The sequence below is a fragment of the Medicago sativa genome, chromosome 5, assembly GCF_051527215.1.
Source record: "Medicago sativa cultivar Bolivia chromosome 5, Bolivia_mono, whole genome shotgun sequence".
Lineage (NCBI taxonomy): Eukaryota > Viridiplantae > Streptophyta > Magnoliopsida > Fabales > Fabaceae > Medicago > Medicago sativa.
Window position 1 is genome coordinate 68803516 of NC_140753.1, and position 23877 is coordinate 68827392.

A 23877-nucleotide genomic window follows, 5' to 3' on the forward strand; every position below is an offset into this window, starting at 1 on the left:
AGTACAATAGAGATTTTACAATCAAAGATGCTCTTTGTTAAGTCTCAAAAAAATTGAGAGATTTGTTATTATAAATTTTAGGATTATACTCCCTCCGTTTCAAAATGAGTGTCGCTTTAGCAAAAAAAAAAATTGTTTCAAAATGAATGTCACTTTCAGTTTTCAATGCAATAATAACTTTTTCTTTTCAATTGTACCCTCCAATTAATACTCTGCACACTACTTCCAAAGTATTACTTTTAAAACTAACCAATAGTTAATAAGGATAATTTGGTAAAATAATCATTCTCTTTCTTTTAATCATTGCATTTCTTAATATGTGTGTAAACACCTAAAACGACACTCATTTTGAAACGGAGGGAGTATAAAAGATAAATACGCACATTCCTATAACTCTATTAGCGTCTCCAAGTTTTTCAAATTTTGACCTCAACTCTAATTTGAGCCTTTGAATTTCTTTCTTTCTTGAGCTTGCTAGAGTGCAACTTTCAAATATCTAGAGTGTAACTTTCAATCAACTTAAAATCAAACAGTTTCAAATACCTAAAACTACCACATTTCACTCTAAACAACATCTAAAATACAATTCCTAACTTAATTCATCACTAACAATTATAAAAACTAACATGCAAGCAAAATTTATAAAAAAAAACCTAAAAATGTTAAATTTCTTAAAAAATTCAAAATTTTCAAACAAAAAAATGCAATGAAGTAGGATAATCATCACTTACTTGATATTGTGGGAGAAATTGGCTTTGGATGGTGTAAGAATGGTGAAAATCGCACTTGGAGGAGAAAATTTCGTATTTTGAGAAGTTGAAAAAATGAAGGAACTGTGTTTCTGTTTTGCTGATAAATGACTTAAGTCACGTAGCGTGACTTAAGTCACGCAGAATACATAACTAGCGTGAGTTAACTCATCAAACAACACATCTTTGTTAATGATAGACCTTGGTTCACATGGCCCATCTTTCATGGCTCATATCCCTTCACTCTAGTAGGATACCCTATGAATGCACGAACGAGGTCCCAATTTATCTTGTTTAACATTTGTAAAAGCTAGAGATTAAAAGTTGTTTTTATTTTTTATGGACTAAGTTGGGTCTCATGGTTTTTCTAAAGAATTAAAATGAGTCTTCATTCAAAATTAAATAGAGACATTCTTACTACCAAATAGAGACATTCTTATAAAGAAATTATTAATTTATTTTGAAAATTATGTTACTTTTAAGGGGGAAGGGTATCATGTATTAGTATATATTCTGTAGTATGGTAAGTGTGTCAGAATCACGACCATCCAATATAGTTTTGCAGAAAGTCAATACCCATCGCAAGATAGGGCAAAGCCCAGGAAAAAAGAAACTAAACTAACATGATGTTCCTAGGCATGCTAGCCCCGAAAATATCAACAAACAAAAGACTTTGAAGCTCAGTAGGAGGAGTCTTCAAAAGATAAATTCATAGGATCCATCGAAATGTTAAAGTTAGCAAGCCAATTTGCACTTATATTGCACTCATGCCAATTATGGTTAAATCGGACAGTCCAACCCAAGGTTAAAAACTTTTGAACACGTCGAACCAACGTTCCCACTAAACTTGCAAATACCAGTAATCATGTCTAAAAGAATCTTTGAGTCACTTTCTACTATAAGATGAGATATATTTCCCTTCCAAGCCATGTCCAAACCCAGATACATGTCCCTTAATTCAACATGAAAAGCATCACACGATCCAATCATCGTGATCTAGCCTTTGATCAATCTTCCATCAAAGTCCCGAAGGAGACCTACACACCTTGCAAGAGTACCAGCTCCCTTCCAGCACCCTGAGGTCGTTTCCATATGATATATATGGTATCATTTTGTTGAGCTCTTCTATGCACATGATCTAGGGTAGTATCTTCTATCTCTTTAATGAATCTATGAATTACCCAAAGTTGGGTTGCTCGGTCTTTGAAAGTTTGCTTCGAAAATAGATTTGTTCTGCCACGTCCAGAAGTACAAACATGTCGTCAAGAAAGTAGTCATCCAAGTAGTTGGGTTATCTTCAATCCCTTTTTCGTTGAGGTTGCAAGTAGGGGAGAGCATATGAATGATTGTTTCATCCTCTTGTTCACAACACAGACAAGTAGGGGAGATTGCAACCCCACCTTTTCTTTTTTTCCCATTATTATTTGCATATGAAAAAGGATATTTGTCATGAGAAAAGCCTTTTGCGAATATCACAAATGTTGAATGAGCGGAAATATTGAATAGGGTGGGTTTGTTTTAGATTTTTTCAATAGAAAAAATATATATTTTTTTATGAAAATTACTTTTGTCGTTTTTAAGTGTTTGTTTAGGGTTTTTTTTTAAATTGTTTTATCGCAAAAAATTACTTTCGACTCTAAAATAAAAAGCTAATAGAATAGCATTTTCCAAAATCATTTTTTTTCTTTTAAAAATAAGGAGCATGAACTAGATCCCCTAAAAAATGAAAGAGTAATTAAAAATCATTTTTAATTTATTTTTTTTGCCCACAACTCATAACTCAATTGACAAAAATACTAAAATTGTTAGGATGGCTGCCGTGATTGGGCTTCAAAGTCTAACTTCTCCATTTGTGTGTGTGAGTTTACAATGATTGGTTTCATTTTGTCTATCTACACACAAAAAATCTGTTTTTCTAAATCTGATTTTATGGATCGTAAACAATCATAAATGTCTTCAGATTTTTTTTAAATCTCTAAAAAAATCTCTAAATTATTTTAACACAAAATCTATTTTTAAAGCTGAAATGAACACACTCTTAGTAATTAAAAATATGTATATCTTTTTTAAGGGATAAGTTATGTCTTTATGTTTATGTGTCTTGAACCGGATGGATTGTGTTAAAGTGTTTGCAAAATGACTAGTCACGTTGCCGCCTAATGCGAGTAGAGATCATCTCTATTTCTCCAAATAAAAGAACATCATCATCATTTGTAACAAAAAAAAAAACATCATCATTATAATTTTAGCGTATAAATATTCAATTGATACATATTCAATTGATACCAACAATTCTAGAAATATGTATATTTATATCCTTTATTTATTTCAAAACAATAGTAATGAATACTCAATTTCTTTTAAAAATGGAGAGGGTCTCAACGAGCCCGACCCAACGCTTCCCTATTCATTTGTCAAAAAAAAATGTCTTTCCCTATTCTTATTTATTTTTATTTTTTGAAGATGATTATTATTATTATTATTATTATTATTATTATTATTATTATTATTATTATTATTATTATTATTATTATTATTAGGGTCAAATATATTTTTGGTCCCTATAAAATTGGGACTTTTTAAGTTTAGCCCTTACTTAATTTTAATAGTTCTTTTAGTCCCTAAAAAAATTTCTGCACTCAGTATTAGTCCTTCCTCAATTCAAATTTGTTTAATTTATGCTTAAACTCTTGAGTTTTTGAACAATTTTTTGCAGACATGTTAAGAATATTACTAAAAGTTTCTCGGCAAAAAATTGTCGCAAAATTTGATTTTTACGTTCAGATTTTGTTAATTTTATCTTTAACTTTGCCGTTTTAAAAAATTCATATTTAATTCATTTCATGTTAAAAAATTCTAAATTTTAGTTAATGAACCTTTCATAGTATTCTAAACTTGTCTCAAGAAAATCCTACAAAAATTTAAGAGTTTAATGATAATTAAACAAATTTTGTTGTAATAGGGACTAAAATTATAAGTAATTTTTTTTCTGTAGGGACTAAAAAACCTATTAAAATTAAGTAAGGACTAAACTTAGAAGTTCCCAATTTTATAGAGACCAAAAACATAATTAACCCTTATTATTATTATTATTATTATTATTATTATTATTATTATTATTATTATTATTATTATTATTATTATTATTATTATTATTATTATTATTATTATTATTATTATTATTATTATTATTATTATTATTATTAGTACTACTACTACTACTACTACTACTACTACTACTACTACTACTACTACTAGCGAAAAGACGGGCACTCACATACCCGTCTTTCCGCTCTTTTTATTGCGCTAACGTTTGAAAATTATGAACAGTGTTTTTCTTTTATGAAATTTAGATTTTGATTAAAACTAAAAATATAAATGTTTGTTTTTTTCAAGTTATAACAAACCAAACTAACCATGATTATCTATTTCAATAACACCAACAATAAAAAATAAAAAAAATTAATCTAATTTTTTTTAATGACATCAACAAACTTTATTATAGAAAAAGTTGTTTAAGGGTATAATTGGGATAATGCAAAAGTAAGTATAAATATATTCATCTAGTATGTTACACTTTCTTAAATGATAAGGAAAAAATCAGACATTGTACAGGTGGTATTCCATGTACAGATACTTCATCATCATTCACCTAGTGTTTGGCGGTCCCGGTGGTATTTCACGTCCACGTCCACGATCCATGAGCAGAAAACGAAAAGGAGTGAAAAAAAGTTCAAAGTTGTTGTTTTTATGGAGAAAGTTGAAAGTTATTGTTGTTTCAATGGGGGAAAGATATATTATATATGTGATAAACCCCAGACCTAGTTTTAATGGGACCCTCTCATATGGGACCATCGTAATTTTTATTTGTTTAATTAATGATTGAAATGAATAAATTATAATTTTTTTAATTTAATATAAATTGTTATTAATCAACAGAAATTAAAACTTCAACACCTTCTATCCTTTAACATTTGAAGAAGAAGTAGTATATCACCAAAATCACTATCAAGGCAACAAGAGCTAGTCCAATTGTTGTTGCAATCACTCTTGAAGCCACCATAGCAAATCCAATGATGAAAGCTAAGGCCAACAGCACAAAGACACTAACACTTTTTTTGGACCATATAGCGTTACTGCAAATACCAGATCTGACTTAAATAACTAACAATAGTTCAAAAAAAGAATGTAGATATAGTTTAAAAAACTGAATAAAACTTACACAAAGGTGGCGGCAAAAACAAAAGCGGCCACACCCACAATGGTTATGACAACACTGTACATATACATCATCATCATTCTCCTAGTGTTTGGCGGTCCCGGTGGTATTCCACGTCCACGTCCACGATCCATGAGCAGAAAAAGAAAAGGAGTGAAAAAAAAGTTGAAAGTTGTTGTTTTTATGGAGAAAGTTGAAAGTTGTTGTTGTTGTTGTTGTTTCAATGGGGGAAGGATATATTATATATGTGATAAATCCAAGACCTAGTTTTAATGGGACCCTCTCATGTGGGACCATCGTAATTTTTATTTGTTTAATTAATGATTGAAATGAATAAATTATAATTTTTTTAATTTAATATAAATTGTTATTAATCAACAGAAATTAGAACTTCAACACCTTCTATCCTTTAACATTTGAAGAAGTAGTAGATCACCAAAATCACTATCACAGCAACAAGAGCTAGTCCAATTGTTGTTGCAATCACTCTTGAAGCCACCATAGCAAATCCAATGATGAAAGCTAAGGCCAACAGCACAAAGACACCAACACTTTTTCTGGACCATATAGCGTTACTGCAAATACCAGATCTGACTTAAATAACTAACAACAGTTCAAAAAAAGAATGTAGATATAGTTTAAAAAACTGAATAAAACTTACACAAAGGTGGCGGCAAAAACAAAAGCGGCCACACCCACAATGGTTATGACAACACTGTACATATACATCATCATCATTCTCCTAGTGTTTGGCGGTCCCGGTGGTATTCCACGTCCACGATCCATGAGCAGAAAAAGAAAAGGAGTGAAAAAAAAAGTTCAAAGTTGTTGTTTTTATGGAGAAAGTTGAAAGTTGTTGTTGTTGTTGTTGTTGTTTCAATGGGGGAAGGATATATTATATATGTGATAAACGCCGGACCTAGTTTTAGTGGGACCCTCACATGTGGCACCATCGTAATTTTTATTTGTTTAATTAATGATTGAAATGAATAAATTATAATTTTTTTAATTTAATATAAATTGTTATTAATCAACAGAAATTAGAACTTCAACACCTTCTATCCTCTATCATTTGAAGAAGAAGAAGTAGTAGATCACCAAAATCACTATCACATCAACAAGAGCTAGTCCAGTTGTTGTTGCAATCACTCTTAAAGCCACCATAGCAAATCCAATGATGAAAGCTAAGACCAACAACACAAAGACACCAGCACTTTTTCTGGACCATATAGCGTTACTGCAAATTCCACGTCCACGATCCATGAGCAGAAAAAGAAAAGGAGTGAAAAAAAAGTTCAAAGTTGTTGTTTTTATGGAGAAAGTTGAAAGTTGTTGTTGTTGTTGTTGTTTCAATGGGGGAAGGATATATTATATATGTGATAAACGCCGGACCTAGTTTTAGTGGGACCCTCACATGTGGCACCATCGTAATTTTTATTTGTTTAATTAATGATTGAAATGAATAAATTATAATTTTTTTAATTTAATATAAATTGTTATTAATCAACAGAAATTAGAACTTCAACACCTTCTATCCTCTATCATTTGAAGAAGAAGAAGTAGTAGATCACCAAAATCACTATCACATCAACAAGAGCTAGTCCAATTGTTGTTGCAATCACTCTTAAAGCCACCATAGCAAATCCAATGATGAAAGCTAAGACCAACAACACAAAGACACCAGCACTTTTTCTGGACCATATAGCGTTACTGCAAATACCAGATCTGACTTAAATAACTAACAACACTTCAAAAAAAGAATGTAGATATTAAAAAACTGAATAAAACTTACACAAAGGTGGCGGCAAAAACAAAAGCGGCCACTCCCACAATGGTTATGGCAACACTGTACAGATACTTCATCATCATTCTCCTAGTGTTTGGTGGTCCCGGTGGTATTCCACGTAAACGTCCATGATCCATGAGCAGAAAAACGAAAAGGAGTGAAAAAAAAAAGTTCAAAGTTGTTGTTTTTATGAAGAAAGTTGAAAGTTGTTGTTGTTGTTTCAATGGGGGAAGGATATATTATATATGTGATAAATGCCAGACCTAGTTTTAGTGGGCCTCTCATGTGGGACCTGTTATACCCTAATTTTGGACCAAAAAATACTTGTTCAATTCTTCTTTTCTTGCATTACAAGCCATTTGATATGTCTCTGATCAATTGCATCTTCCCCTGCATTTTATTTCAATGTTATTTGCAAAATTTACATGCAAGGGCATTTTAGTCATTTCCCATGATAAAATTACTTTCAGTCTTTCAAAATTTTGTTTGAGTCCTTTCAAGTAGTGTGAATAAGTCTCTGTTTCATTCTATGTCAAAATCCATTTTAAAAATTGCATTTGAAGTCATTTTTGAGTCAGTTTTGCCCCTAGGGGCATTTTAGTCTTTCCATGTGTTAAAGCCCTGTTTAAATCCTAAAAAATTGTCTCTGAGTCTTTTAATTTTGCTTGTATGAATCTTTGATTCAATTTCTGTTAAAAATCCATCTTTCGATTGCATCTGAGTCATTTTCAGCCCCAGGGGCATTTTGGTCATTTCACACGAAATTTCGGCAGAGAGGTACTTTAAAGTACCTCATTTAGGCCATTGGTTCATTTTAGTCCGTTTTGTCAATTTTAATCGTTTCACTTTACGTTTATTTCCAAATTACGTTTTTACCAATTTTATTATTAAGTCCTTTTGTCATTTTTGCATTTTAGTCCTTTATTTTTAGTCATTTGCAATTTAGTCCAAAAGTTTGTTAAGTCCAGTGACATGTGTCAGATTTTTATTAGTCCAGTCAGTTACAGTCTATGTCCACATGGCAGCGTTTAACAGGTCCAGCAGTCACAATCATCAGCTATATAAGCCACTTTATCAGTCAAAGTCAAGATCAGAGTTCACATTTCCCAAAAAAATCATCACTAACACTTTTTCGTTTTCTCTCTCTCAAGTTCTCAGATCAAAACCCAAGTTTCTTGATGAACTTGATGAATGTTCATCAAGAACACCAAGAACACTTGTAACAGAATCATTCCAGAACCACCATAACCAACACCAAAACACCATAACCGCATCTGTAACAGCACAAAACCACCACAACAGAATCGTACAAACCACCGTAACCACTTCAATCCACCACCATTCCAACACAGATTCATCACTGCGAATCTGAGCCAAGAAACCGAGTCAACACATCGCCACAAAACACCTCAAATCATGAATTTCATCACGGCTTCGAATCTGTAACTACTCGTATCAATTTGGTGCATATGAACAAAGAAACAAGATAGTAAAGGAAAGCTAGCAGCGATACCGAATTCAACAACAACGGTACGGCTCAAGTTAGAACACAAGAATTCTAAATTTCGGATTCAAACAACAAGGAGAACGGAGAGGAGTGGATTCAAGCCTTCCCGTCGTTTCTCCGACGTCAGAGAAGGTATCTCTACTACCTTCCTCTCGTTTGTAACTTTTTTTTCGTAAACATAGATTTGTAGATCTACGTGAATTCGTTAGTTTTCCGTTAAAATCATTTTGAGATTCAAGTAGAGGAGGAGAAGAGGATCGTTTTCATGAAAAAAATTTAAAGAAAGGAGAAGTTTAAAACTTCCGACGCGGCGGCGCCGCCGTCCACGGCCGGCAACCACCGCGTCGGAATTCCTGTCCTCTTCTTCTCCGGTGTGCGTGTGTGTTAGAGTGAGAAGAGAGTGAATTCAGGTTAGAGAGAGAAATGGTGAATGGAAATGAAGAAAGAGAGCCAAAATCCTTTATATATGTGCCCAAAACCCATGGATCTGACCCAGAACCCATGGTTCAACCCGTCCTGCATCCTAAGGACTGGGCCTGGGCTTGTTTTATCCATCTGTTTCGTTTTCTTGCAATTTTCTTACTATTTTAACACTACCTAATGCTGTTTACACCTTTGTGCTTACTAAAATCCTTTCAAAAATTCCCAAAAAAAAATTGCTCAATACTTTCTTGATGTTTTCAATGGATTTTAATGTGTTTCGCATGTTAATCTTGATGGAAAACACAGGGAAATATTTGTCTCCTTGTTAATTCTTTTTTTCCACTTTTTATTAAAAATCTTGTTAAAAAATTTCTAAAAAATTGTGAACTCTCTTGCAATTACTTTTGATGCTTGAAATTGGTTTCTCATGATAGTTTGGTATGTTGAAAATTGGTAAAAAATATATAGGGAGATTTCTTGTGGCTTTGTGTTACTTTTTGGTAATTTCTTGTGAAAATTTCGCATGTTCTTGATCCCAAAAGCCTTGCTATGGTATATTGATCCTTAGTGCGAGAGTTTACAATGTGTATGCCTCTGATTTGGTGCTATTCCTTACTGTTTTGGAGTTTGATTTGTTGATTTCTTGTTTTACAAGTCATATAAATAATTGTTTGTGGAAATAAAGTGGAAAATATGCCTAAAAATATGCTAGGAGGCTTGGCTTGATAGGTCCTTTTAATTCTTGTGTTGGGACTGAAATAAAACTCTTTGGGAATTTGTTAAAATATGAGGATTATAGGTCTTGTTCAAGCCTTTGCATTGATGATGAATTTTAGGCCTATTTCACGTTGTTTTTTGCTTGTTTTTTATGTAAATTTTCTTACTTTTGTTATGATATCTTTGACTTGCTTTATATCTTGTGCTACTAACCACTTTCGTTTCATGTTTCATATTCATCATAAGCATTCCATATCTCATCTCTTTCTCCACTTTTATTCCTTGCATTTTAAGCTTCAATTTCATGCAAAAAAAAAATTAGAATGTAACACTTAGGAGTTTTGTAATATTTTACCTTCATGCTTTTAATTTCTTGGCAAAGAGGCCATAGAATGTATCTAGGGTATGATGTAAAGGAGAATGGACTCTAATGATGTACACCGACACAAGCACCGACACATGCACACACACCACTATATAGCTAGAATATGCATGTTTAGATGTATGTTTAGGATTGTATGTTTAGATGAATGCCTAGGACTTATATTTAGAAAAAACCAATTTTCCAAACAAATGTGAACAACTTCACACAAATATTTTCCAAATAAACCTTGGGATCCAATATCCCATTGAATTTTCCTTTTATTTTCTTAATCAAAAATCCAAAGAAAATAATCATACTTTGACCTCTTTTGCAAATGACTAATTCAACCTCACAATTTTCCAATCTCATGCCCTTGAGGCCTCTTTCTATTCTTCAAACTCCATTTTCAAACTTAAAATCAACCAACAAAAACAAAAACATTTTGAGAGAGAACTACGGTGGATTTGATCCCTTAAACGGGTACGTAGGCAAGGAACAAAATTCCTTCAATTCAAATAAAATAAAAATTCAAACACATTCTCCTCCCTCCAATTCTTCACTTAGTAACTTTTAGGTGTAAATAACATTTTCAAATAGCATTTAAAAATAAAGCGCGCGCGTAGAAGTTAAAGACGGTTCCTATAGGATACTATAGTCGTTATGGGTGCCTAACACCTTCCCGTAGCGAAAACAACTCCCGGACCTCGATTCTCAAGGGTTTTGCTTACTTTTTCCCTTCCCAAGAAAAAATAAGATATCACCGGTTTAAAAGGTTCAAACGTAATCAATGTTTGACACCTGAAAACCAAGATAAAACAGCTGGCGACTTCACTGGGGAGATTCGAGAGTTACGCCTAGTCTTTATTTCCACGCTTGCGCTTGTATTTTTACTTGTTCTTTTACTTGCTTTCCTATTTGAATAAATGTTTAATTTCTTGCAAACGTGTGGGGTGAGAATATCAAAAGCCCTGCACCCGGGCTGAGTGAACTTAGGATTTAGGAGGGATATAATCGACAATTCATTCCGGGGGTTGCCTCGTGTTTTGGATTATGCGATCAATCCCACATAGCTGAGGCATTTTGGGGGTGATGTTGTCGGCGCGTGTTGTCGCGTTTAGGCACTTTACTTCTAATTGTTCTATGACGCTATGAACCGTAGATAACCAAACCCATCCATGGCCATTTTTTAGGACGTAGTGCGGAGGCTAAACCGAGTGTTGTCTCGAATTTTAGTCGTCACGCGATACTACACTCAAGTTAGACCTTCCACGTATAATCATGGAGCGAGTGTTGTCTCGTGACACCGTGATATACGTCGGAGAGGTTGCAACTTGGGAACCTTTTTAGAACCCGGTTACTATTATCCTAAAGCCCTAGATTCACCGGACGCCGTGTCCACCCATGACTCCTCGACTTTTGAACTTCAACCCACCATGTTTTCTCCGAACTTGAACATAATCATGCATTCATGCATACATGCATACATGCACAAACTTTTGTCATGCATTGTTATCGAAGGGCTTAGACAAGTTGAATTTGTAAACATTGTAGGGATGAAGATGACTAAGTCCTACAAGTTCAAGGAAGTGGATTTGGCTAGTTTGAGAGATTTGGCACTCAAGGTTGAGGATCCGACTGGTTTCCGACGTCGTTACGGGGCTTTACTTCCTATTCTCCATACTAATGTGGATGAGAAGCTTGTGCACACTCTAGTGCAATTCTATGATCAGAGGTATCGGTGCTTTACTTTTCCGGATTTTCAGTTGATGCCTACTCTAGAGGCTTATTCTTGCTTGATGGGTTTATCTATTGCTAAGGGGGTACCTTTCGCGGGACTTGAGCATCCTCCTACTTCTTTGGTTATTGCTAAAGATCTCTATCTCAAGACCACCGATGTCTCCAAGAATCTTATCACTAAGGCACGCATCCGAGGGTTCACTTCAGAGTATCTTCTTTGGAAAGCCAACCTCAATACTACTCGTCAGGACACTCTCGAGGCTATTCTTGCACTCCTCATTTATGGGCTTATCCTCTTTCCGAATCTTGATGGCTTCGTAGACATGAATGCTATTATGGTCTTCCACTCCAAGAATCCGGTTCCTACTTTGCTAGCTGACACATACCATGCTATTCACGATCGTTCCGACAAAGGTCGTGGATACATTCTTTGTTGTGTGCCTCTCCTCCATAGGTGGTTTATTTCGCACCTTCCGCAGTCTTTCCACGACAATCCGAGGAATTGGTCTATTTCACAGAGGATTATGGCTCTCACTCCTAATGAAGTGGTTTGGCTCACTCCCGCTTCTAGGGTTAAGGAAATCATCTTTGGTGGTGGGAAATTTCTTAATGTACCTCTTCTTGGTACCCGGGGTGGAATCAACTATAACCCGGAGCTTGCTCTGCGACAATTTGGTTTCCCGATGAAAGACAAACCCATCAATCTTGCTACAGCTCCTTACTTCTTTCACTACTCCAATGCTCCCACCGGAATTAGAGAAGATTTCATGCAAGCTTGGACCAAGCTTCGGAAGAAAGAGGTAAAGCATATGGGTGTGAGGTCCGGTATTGCTCATGAGGCCTATACACAGTGGGTGTTAAACCAAGCTGAGGAGATTGGTATGCCTTACCCCTCTATGAGATATGTGTCTGCAACTGTTCCTACCATGCCTTTGCCTCTACTCCCACCTACCCAGGAGATGTATCAGGAGCATCTAGCTATGGAGAGTCGGGAGAAGCATCAGTGGAGGGCTAGATACTATGAGGCTGAGAACTTGATCATGACTTTGGATGGAAAGGATGAGCAGCAGACTCATGAGGTCTTGACACTGAAGAAAGAGCTAGCTAAGGCTAAGAGAGAGATTGAGGAGAAAGATAGATTGCTTATGAGAGACTCCAAGAGGGCTAGGGGTGCCCGTGACTTCTACGCACGATACTGCAGCTATGAGTCCGACTCTGAGGACGACGCTTCCACTTCCTATGCTTGAGGACCTCCATTTCCTGTTGTTATTTCCATTTGTTTATGTCGGAATTGTCTTGTAAAACTATATGTGGATTGTTTGTTTCCCGTTTATGTTAATTGTTGTTTAGTAATGTTTACAAGTTTTTAATTTGTCTAAAACCCTTTGATAACACAAAAAAAAAGAGTCTTTTTTGCATATGCATTAACACATTTCATGCATCATATGCATTCATTGGTCACAAAAAAACTTCTCTCGTGCTCATTGCCTCCTGGTTTTGTCCGCCGCAGTCTGAAAAGTGGCTCGTGTTCGCAAAGTCTACCAACCAGATAGAATTCATCAAACAAGATTTCACAAGAGAAGGATGATGGCTAATTTTGAAGAAGAAAATGCTCAGCTCCGTGCCGAATTGGCTGCTATGAAAGAAGACTTGGCTAAGGCTCATGACGCCATGTCCGCTATGATGGCTTCACAAGAACAGCCAGCCACTTCTGTCCCAGTTACTGCTGAGGTGATTCCCTCTATCCCACTATCTACTGTGGCTACTGATGCTCGTTTTGTTATGCCCAACGGCCGTCCCTATGGCCTCTCCGCTTACTACTCTCCTAACACTGCTGCTGGTGTTTCTGGTTTTGCTGGTCAAGGACAGATTCCTGTGTCTACCACTATGCCTCAAGTAACCCCTGTTGTTACCGACCCTATTGTGCACACTGTGCAACAGGTGATTGATGTTGACACTCCGCGTGGACAAGATCCCGCAATGGAAGCTATGAAGAGACAGTTAAGGGAGTTGGCTGGAGAACTCCGTGAAGTCAAGGCTAACCGAGGAAACAATGGTGCTCCTGCTAAAGCTCGCGATCTATGCTTGGTATCCCGGTTTGAGGTTCCTAAGAAATTCAAAGAGCCAGAATTTGACAAGTACAATGGGACTTCTTGCCCACACAACCATGTTATCCGGTATGTCCGAAAGATGGCTAACTATGCCGACAATGACGCACTGATGATCCACTGCTTTCAAAGTAGCTTGACAGATGATGCAGCGGATTGGTACACTAGTCTGAGCAAAGACAACATTCATACTTTTGAGGAACTCGCTGCTGCTTTTGAAGGTCAATATGAGTTCAACACCCGTCTGAGGCCAAACAGGGACTCCCTCAAAGCCCTATCTCAGAAATCAGATGAGACCTTCCGTGAATACGCTCAAAGATGGAGAGGGGCAGCTGCCCGTGTTTCTCCTCGACTTGATGAGGAAGAATTAACGCAGACATTCCTGAAGACTCTGAAGAAGGAATATAAAGAGAGAATGATAGTCTCCGCTCCAAACAACTTCTCTGATATGGTTACAATGGGAACTCGTCTAGAGGAGGCTGTCCGAGATGGTATTATTGTTCTTGAGAAAGGTGAATCTTCAACCAGTGCACCAAAGAAGTACGGTAACGGTCATCACAAGAGGAAAGAATCTGACGTAGGAATGGTGTCTGGTAACCCGTCTGCAGCTGCTACACAATTACCTCTGCCCTATCACTACATGCAATACTCTCAACACCCTTTCTTCCCACCATTTTATCAGCAATATCCTCTACCACCGGGTCAACCACCAATGCCCGTCAATGCTATCCCTCAGCAAACACAACAACAGCCTCCTGCTCAACAGCAACGGCAGCAACAACAGGGTCCCCGACCCAAACCTTCTTTTCCAACAATACCAATGCGGTATGGTGAGCTGCTCCCAACTCTATTGGCTAAGGGACACTGTGTTACTAGACCAGGCAAGCCTCCGCCTAATCCATTGCCTCCCAGGTTCCGTCAGGACCTAACATGTGAATTCCATCAGGGTGCTCAAGGCCATGATGTCGAAGGTTGCTTTGCTCTGAAATATATTGTGAAAGATCTGATAGAAAAAGGACGTTTGACTTTTGAGAATAGTGTTCCTCATGTCCTTGACAATCCGCTTCCAAACCATGCTGCTGTTAACATGATTGAGGCCTTTGAAGGGGTTCCCGTTCCTCAAGAGGATCCCATGTTGGATGTCCGCAATGTCGTTACTCCCTTGGTGCCATTACATGTCAAACTTTGCCAGGCTTCTCTGTTCAAACATGATCATGATTCTTGTTCAGAATGTCTGCAAAATCCCATGGGCTGTTGTGTGGTGCAAGGTGATATCCAGAGCTTGATGGATGACAAGCATTTGATTGCCAGTGATGTATGTGTGATTGGCTTGACTGTTGAGGGTGCAGAACCCCGGAGGGCTGGTACTAACATGGCTTCATTGAAGGATGCCCAGAAGGCTGTTCAAGAAGGGCAAGCTGCTGGCTGGGGCAAGGTGATTCAGATTTTGGAAAACAAGCGTAAAGAGGGCCTTGGATTCTCCCCGACATCTGCTATTTCAAAGGGAACCTTCTACAGTGATGGGTTCATTAATGCTATTGCTGAAGATGCTGCTGAAAGAAGTCACGTGCCTACATTTGTCATACCAGGAGGCACCGTGAGAAATTGGGAGACCATTGATCTTCCCTTAGTCATGCATGCTTCCATGTAATGTGTCGTGTTGCTCATGTTTTTTTGTTTTCAAAATAACAATCCTTTCGCTCTGCCCAAGGCGAAAGTGATATCATTGTAAGGGCGTGTTTGTTTTGGCATTGCCGTTTTCAATAAAAGTTGTCGTTTTTTCTCACGACTCTTTGTTTTTTTTTTTTTTTACTTTTTAGTGCCTTTTTCTTGGAAATGATGGTAATGCCAGAAAAAACCAAAACATCTGTATTTTCTTATTAATTTCAAAAATCTGCATAAAAACTTTTTCTAAAATCATCCCAATCATATTATGCAGATTGAACCACAATAAACCCGTTGAACACAGTGACCCTATGGTTCCTCCAAATTTTGAATTCCCTGTATATGAAGCTGAAGATGAGGATGATGATGATGAAGAGATACCGTATGAGATCACTCGACTGCTTGAGCAAGAAAGAAGAGCCATTCAGCCTCACCAAGAAGAGATTGAACTCATCAACCTGGGTACTGAAGAAAACAAGCGAGAGATCAAGATCGGTGCTGCGCTTGAGCCAGAGGTGAAAAGGAAGATCATTCAGCTTCTCCATGATTATCCAGACGTATTTGCATGGTCCTATGAAGATATGCCGGGTCTAGATCCCAAGATTGTGGAACATCGGATACCGACAAGACCTGAATGTCCTCCTGTCAAACAGAAATTGAGAAGGTCTCGTCCAGACATGGCTCTAAAGATCAAGGCTGAAGTACAAAAGCAGATTGATGCGGGTTTCCTCATGACAGCTGAATATCCTGAATGGATTGCCAACATCGTACCAGTACCAAAGAAAGATGGGAAAGTTCGAATGTGCGTTGATTACAGAGATCTGAATAAAGCCAGTCCAAAAGATAACTTCCCATTGCCTCATATTGATGTGCTTGTTGACAGTACTGCTCAATCCAAAGTGTTCTCCTTTATGGATGGTTTCTCTGGTTATAATCAGATACGAATGTCTCCTGAAGATAGAGAAAAGACGTCCTTCATCACTCCATGGGGAACGTTCTGTTATAAAGTAATGCCGTTTGGCTTGATAAATGCTGGTGCTACCTATCAAAGAGGTATGACAACTCTGTTTCATGATATGATCCACAAAGAGATTGAAGTATATGTTGATGATATGATTGTGAAATCAAGTGATGAAGAGCAGCATGTTGTGTATTTAAAAAAGATGTTTGAAAGATTAAGAAAGTACAAGCTGCGGTTGAATCCTAACAAGTGCACATTTGGTGTAAGATCTGGAAAGTTGCTAGGCTTCATTGTCAGCCAGAGAGGCATTGAAGTTGACCCTGACAAAGTCCGAGCCATCAGAGAGATGCCGGCCCCTCAAACTGAGAAGCAAGTCAGAGGTTTCCTCGGACGTCTGAATTATATTTCAAGATTCATATCTCACATGACTACTACTTGCGGTCCAATTTTCAAATTACTCAGAAAGAATCAGCCGGTTGTATGGAATGATGAATGTCAGGAAGCTTTTGATAGCATTAAAGAATACCTGTTAGAGCCACCTATCCTTGTCCCGCCAGTGGAAGGAAGGCCTTTGATCATGTATCTGTCAGTGTTAGATGATTCAGTTGGTTGTGTTCTCGGTCAACAAGATGAGACTGGTAAGAAAGAGTATGCTATCTACTATCTGAGCAAGAAGTTCACCGACTGTGAGACTCGGTATACAATGCTTGAAAAGACTTGTTGTGTTTTAGCTTGGGCTGCCAAACGCCTGCGTCATTATATGGTGAATCATACGACTTGGTTGATATCCCGAATGGATCCAATCAAGTACATCTTTGAAAAGCCTGCTGTTACTGGAAAGATTGCACGTTGGCAAATGTTGTTGTCTGAATATGACATTGTGTACAAAGCTCAGAAAGCAATCAAAGGAAGTGTCCTTGCTGAGCATCTTGCTTATCAACCTCTTGATGATTACCAGCCAATTAAGTTTGATTTCCCCGATGAAGAGATCATGTACTTGAAAGCAAAAGACTGTGAAGAGCCACTGATCAATGAAGGGCCAGATCCCAATAGCAAATGGGGGTTGGTGTTTGATGGTGCTGTTAATGCTTACGGTAAAGGAATTGGAGCCATCATTGTAACTCCGCAGGGGCACCACATTCCTTTCACCGCTCGAATAACTTTCGAATGCACAAACAATATAGCTGAATACGAAGCATGCATCTTGGGTATCGAAGAAGCCCTTGACCTGAGAATCAAACACCTTGATATCTATGGGGATTCTGCACTTGTTATCAATCAGATAAAGGGTGAATGGGAGACTCATCATGAGAAGCTGATCCCATACCGTGACTATGCAAGACGTCTATTGACATACTTTACCAAGGTTGAGCTGCACCATATCCCCCGGGATGAAAATCAGATGGCTGACGCTCTTGCAACTTTGTCTTCCATGTTTCGTGTCAATCACTGGAATGATGTGCCCGTGATCAAAGTGCAGCGTCTTGATAGACCCGCTCATGTGTTTACTATTGAAAATACGCCGGATCAGGCTGATGAAGATGTGAATGATAAAAGGCCTTGGTACTACAACATCAAACAATTCTTGCAGAATCATGAATATCCACCTGGTGCTTCCAACAGGGATAAAAAGACCTTGAGACGGTGGGCTAGTAAATTCCTTCTGGACGGAGAGATCCTATACAAGAGGAACTATGACATGGTCTTGTTGAGATGTGTTGACAAACAAGAAGCTGAGAAGTTGATGCATGATGTACATGATGGTACTTTTGGGACCCATGCTTCGGGCCACACCATGTCAAAGAAACTGTTAAGAGCCGGCTATTACTGGATAACTATGGAGCGTGACTGCCACAAACATGCTAAGAGATGCCACAAATGTCAAATTTATGCTGACAAAATTCATGTGCCTCCACATGCTCTCAATGTTATATCTTCCCCATGGCCTTTCTCTATGTGGGGCATTGACATGATCGGAAGGATTGAACCAAAAGCTTCCAATGGACATCGTTTCATTCTAGTGGCAATTGACTATTTCACCAAGTGGGTTGAAGCTGCTTCCTATGCTAATGTGACCAAGCAAGTGGTTGTCAAGTTTATCAAGAATAACATCATCTGTCGATATGGTGTTCCCAACAAGATCATCACTGACAATGGTTCCAATCTGAACAATAGTATGATGCAAGCTTTATGTGAAGAATTCAAAATTGAACATCACAACTCTTCTCCTTATAGACCTCAAATGAATGGTGCAGTTGAGGCCGCTAACAAGAACATCAAGAAGATTGTTCAGAAGATGGTCACTACTTACAAAGACTGGCATGAAATGTTACCTTTTGCCCTGCATGGTTACCGTACTACAGTGCGCAGCTCAACCGGGGCAACTCCTTTCTCCCTTGTATATGGCATGGAAGCAGTTCTCCCTCTGGAAGTGGAGATTCCATCTCTTCGAGTGATCATGGAAGCAAAATTAACTGAGGCTGAATGGTGTCAAAATCGGTATGATCAATTGAATCTGATTGAAGAGAAACGTATGGATGCTATGACTCATGGACAGTTGTATCAAGTGCAAATGAAGAATGCTTTTGACAAGAAAGTCCGACCTCGAGAATTCAAGGAAGGCGAACTTGTATTGAAAAGAAGGATAAGCCAGCAACCCGACCCAAGGGGCAAGTGGACACCTAACTACGAAGGTCCTTATGTTGTCAAGAAGGCTTTCTCTGGTGGTGCTTTGATTCTTACACACATGGATGGTGTTGAACTCCCAAATCCTGTTAATGCCGATATAGTCAAGAAATACTTTGTCTAGAAAGAAAAGAACAGCGTGGTAGGTCGAAAACCCGAAAGGGCGGCCTAGGCAAAAATGCGCTTCCCGGTGGATCGAAAACCCGAAAGGGCGATCCAGGCAAAAGTTAGGGACAAAAAAAAATGAATATGAAAAAGCTCGCTGAGATTGTACGCAACTCAGGCAAGAATGAGCGCCTCGATGAGCCGAAAACCCGAAAGGGCGGTTCATGCAAAAATGAGGTTGATAAAAGACAAGTAACTATATCTGGCAAAACACCATCACCCCTTGGGGCATCTGCAAACTGTCAATGGTCGTCTTCATCAGAGGCTTCTGTACTTGTGAATTCAAAATTTCTATGAAATGTAGCGGTCATCGTGTTCAATGTATCACCAACCAATAAAATTACCATTTTCCAAGCTTTGTAAATCCGTGAAGTTGTGCCCTTGGCTGACTTTCACTCCTTTACATCAATTTGAGCCTGTGCTTTTGTTTGAAATTCTATTTGCTTTCTACTTTCAATGCTATATGCAAAATATTTTCTGTCTATGTGATAATGGCAATGTCTGAAACAAACATTTTTGAAAATTAAAACATTTTTTCTGTCTATTTTGAAAGCAAACCTGAGCAACAGGGTACATTTCAATGAAACATGCATGAATAAATGAATGTCAATGTCTCTTTCAATACATGTTACAAGCAGGTTACTCCCCAGGATGATCTGTGGTCAATGGCAAGAATGAAAAAACAGAATGAAAATGAAAAATAAAAAATGAAAATAAAAAGCTCGCTAAGTTGAAAACCCGAAAGGGCGGCTTAGGCAAAAATGAGCACCCCGCTGATTGACAACCTATGAAGGCAATTCAGGCAAAAATGGGGCAATGAAAAGAATTTATTCCCCGGTGAATCGAAAACCCGAAAGGGCGGTTCAGGCAAAAATGGGGTTTGAAAATGAAAAACGAAAGAATGAAATATTGAAAAGCATTGACCACAGATGCGAACATCCAATGTTTACCCAGCACTGACACGCCTAGCAGCGGCGACCTGTATCCAAGGACTTTCCAAGGGTCCCTCCTTTACAAGTTTTATTGCCCTCAGCCATGGTTTTGACACGTCTCTCAATGACGGTCTCTCCAAAGAGGTTTTCCCCCTGTGAATATGTTGCAGCACGAGCCACTACGTGCCCAATCTTCCAATATTTCGTCTGCCTTTGTGAAGCTTCTCTATCCAACTGCCAATCAATCATGCATTTCAAGCATTCATACATGCATAATCATGCATTTTATGTGCTCATACATCCAATGATCTTGCTATACCATACATACATGTTGCATATCCAACTGTCAACTGTCAAATTCAATTTCAATTTCAATTCCAATTCCAATGTCAAATCCAATCCAAATTTCAACTGTCAAATTCAAAGTCAATTCCAATTTCAATTCCAACGGTCAAATCCAATTCAATGTCAAACTGTCAAATTCGAAGCAATTTCCAATCCCAATTTCAATTTCAAACTGTCAAATTCGAAGCAATTTCCAATCTCAATTTCAATTTCAATTCAATGTCAAATTCGAAGCAATTTCCAATCTCCAATTTCAATTCCAATATCCAATGCCAATGCCAATGTCAATGTCAATGTCAATATCCAATGTCAATGTCAATTTCAATCTCCAAACCAATGTCAATGTCAATGTCAAATATCAATGTCAAATGTCAATGTCAAATGTCAATGTCAATTTCAATTGCCAAGCCAATGTCAATGTCAATGTCAATGTCAATGTCAATTTCAATTTCCAAGCCAATGTCAATGTCAATGTCAATTTCAACTTTCAATTCAGTTCAAATCAATGTCAACTTACCCTTGGGCCAACAAAAATGGTCATGTCTATTTTCAAATCAAGTCAATAACAATTTACCCTCAATTGGTATCTTGTTAAGCCAGACTTTCAGTTGGTATCTTGTTACCGGTCAAGTGCCAGGTTCGAGCCAAAAAGAACCACTTGTACCTACTTGTATACCTATGCTTCCGGACAAACGGAAAGTTCGATTTGAAGAACAGTTTGTACCCAGCTCATGCTTTGTTATCAGTCAGACGACAAGTTCAACCTGCAGAACAGTTTGTACCCGGCTCATGCTTCGTTGTCGGTCAAACGACAAGTTCGTTCTAAGAGAACAGTCTGCACTCTCCCACATGATGTGGTGATAATCCAACAAGCAAGTTCGATCCAAAGAAACAACTTGTATCAACCCTTTTGTCTATGTCTCCAGCCAAACAGCCAGTTCAATCCAAAGAACAGTTTGTGTCTGCCTATCTGTTTGTATTTTCAATCAAGTGTCAAGTTCGATCCAAAGAACAGCTCGTATCTGCCTATATGTCTATGTTTTCCGGTCAAGTGCCAAGTTCAATCCCAAGAACAGCTTGCACCCATCTCTTGTTTTGTGTTCCTTGGTCAAGTGGCTAGTTCGACCCAAAGAACAACTTGTACCTTATTCTCTATCCCTGGTTTGTCTACCCTGGCAGTGTCTATCTGAATCCCCAGTGACATGACAGGTTCCATAGACTCCAGTCGTTTGTCTTGCATTCATAATCAAATATTGCATAGCATTCATAATTTTGAAAATCTGAAAGCGTATTTTTTCGTCCAAAAACAGTGCAAATGTTAATATTTAAGTATCCTCGTCCCGTCAACTCTAAGATTTCGTCTCTTGACTCTCCGGACAAAGAAACTTAAATAGGGGCAGCTGTTATACCCTAATTTTGGACCAAAAAATACTTGTTCAATTCTTCTTTTCTTGCATTACAAGCCATTTGATATGTCTCTGATCAATTGCATCTTCCCCTGCATTTTATTTCAATGTTATTTGCAAAATTTACATGCAAGGGCATTTTAGTCATTTCCCATGATAAAATTACTTTCAGTCTTTCAAAATTTTGTTTGAGTCCTTTCAAGTAGTGTGAATAAGTCTCTGTTTCATTCTATGTCAAAATCCATTTTAAAAATTGCATTTGAAGTCATTTTTGAGTCAGTTTTGCCCCTAGGGGCATTTTAGTCTTTTCATGTGTTAAAGCCCTGTTTAAATCCTAAAAAATTGTCTCTGAGTCTTTTAATTTTGCTTGTATGAATCTTTGATTCAATTTCTGTTAAAAATCCATCTTTCGATTGCATCTGAGTCATTTTCAGCCCCAGGGGCATTTTGGTCATTTCACATGAAATTTCGGCAGAGAGGTACTTTAAAGTACCTCATTTAGGCCATTGGTTCATTGTAGTCCGTTTTGTCAATTTTAATCGTTTCACTTTACGTTTATTTCCAAATTACGTTTTTACCAATTTTATTATTAAGTCCTTTTGTCATTTTTGCATTTTAGTCCTTTATTTTTAGTCATTTGCAATTTAGTCCAAAAGTTTGTTAAGTCCAGTGACATGTGTCAGATTTTTATTAGTCCAGTCAGTTACAGTCTATGTCCACATGGCAGCGTTTAACAGGTCCAGCAGTCACAATCATCAGCTATATAAGCCACTTTATCAGTCAAAGTCAAGATCAGAGTTCACATTTCCCAAAAAAATCATCACTAACACTTTTTCGTTTTCTCTCTCTCAAGTTCTCAGATCAAAACCCAAGTTTCTTGATGAACTTGATGAATGTTCATCAAGAACACCAAGAACACTTGTAACAGAATCATTCCAGAACCACCATAACCAACACCAAAACACCATAACCGCATCTGTAACAGCACAAAACCACCACAACAGAATCGTACAAACCACCGTAACCACTTCAATCCACCACCATTCCAACACAGATTCATCACTGCGAATCTGAGCCAAGAAACCGAGTCAACACATCGCCACAAAACACCTCAAATCATGAATTTCATCACGGCTTCGAATCTGTAACTACTCGTATCAATTTGGTGCATATGAACAAAGAAACAAGATAGTAAAGGAAAGCTAGCAGCGATACCGAATTCAACAACAACGGTACGGCTCAAGTTAGAACACAAGAATTCTAAATTTCGGATTCAAACAACAAGGAGAACGGAGAGGAGTGGATTCAAGCCTTCCCGTCGTTTCTCCGACGTCAGAGAAGGTATCTCTACTACCTTCCTCTCGTTTGTAACTTTTTTTTCGTAAACATAGATTTGTAGATCTACGTGAATTCGTTAGTTTTCCGTTAAAATCATTTTGAGATTCAAGTAGAGGAGGAGAAGAGGATCGTTTTCATGAAAAAAATTTAAAGAAAGGAGAAGTTTAAAACTTCCGACGCGGCGGCGCCGCCGTCCACGGCCGGCAACCACCGCGTCGGAATTCCTGTCCTCTTCTTCTCCGGTGTGCGTGTGTGTTAGAGTGAGAAGAGAGTGAATTCAGGTTAGAGAGAGAAATGGTGAATGGAAATGAAGAAAGAGAGCCAAAATCCTTTATATATGTGCCCAAAACCCATGGATCTGACCCAGAACCCATGGTTCAACCCGTCCTGCATCCTAAGGACTGGGCCTGGGCTTGTTTTATCCATCTGTTTCGTTTTCTTGCAATTTTCTTACTATTTTAACACTACCTAATGCTGTTTACACCTTTGTGCTTACTAAAATCCTTTCAAAAATTCCCAAAAAAAAATTGCTCAATACTTTCTTGATGTTTTCAATGGATTTTAATGTGTTTCGCATGTTAATCTTGATGGAAAACACAGGGAAATATTTGTCTCCTTGTTAATTCTTTTTTTCCACTTTTTATTAAAAATCTTGTTAAAAAATTTCTAAAAAATTGTGAACTCTCTTGCAATTACTTTTGATGCTTGAAATTGGTTTCTCATGATAGTTTGGTATGTTGAAAATTGGTAAAAAATATATAGGGAGATTT

The 23877-nt window shown here is 37.6% G+C and overlaps 1 pseudogene; it reads left to right on the top strand.

Moving 5' to 3' along the window:
* LOC146924381 (sucrose transport protein SUC2-like) overlaps positions 1-23877 on the top strand; it is a 75387-nt pseudogene that overhangs the window by 4783 nt on the left and 46727 nt on the right.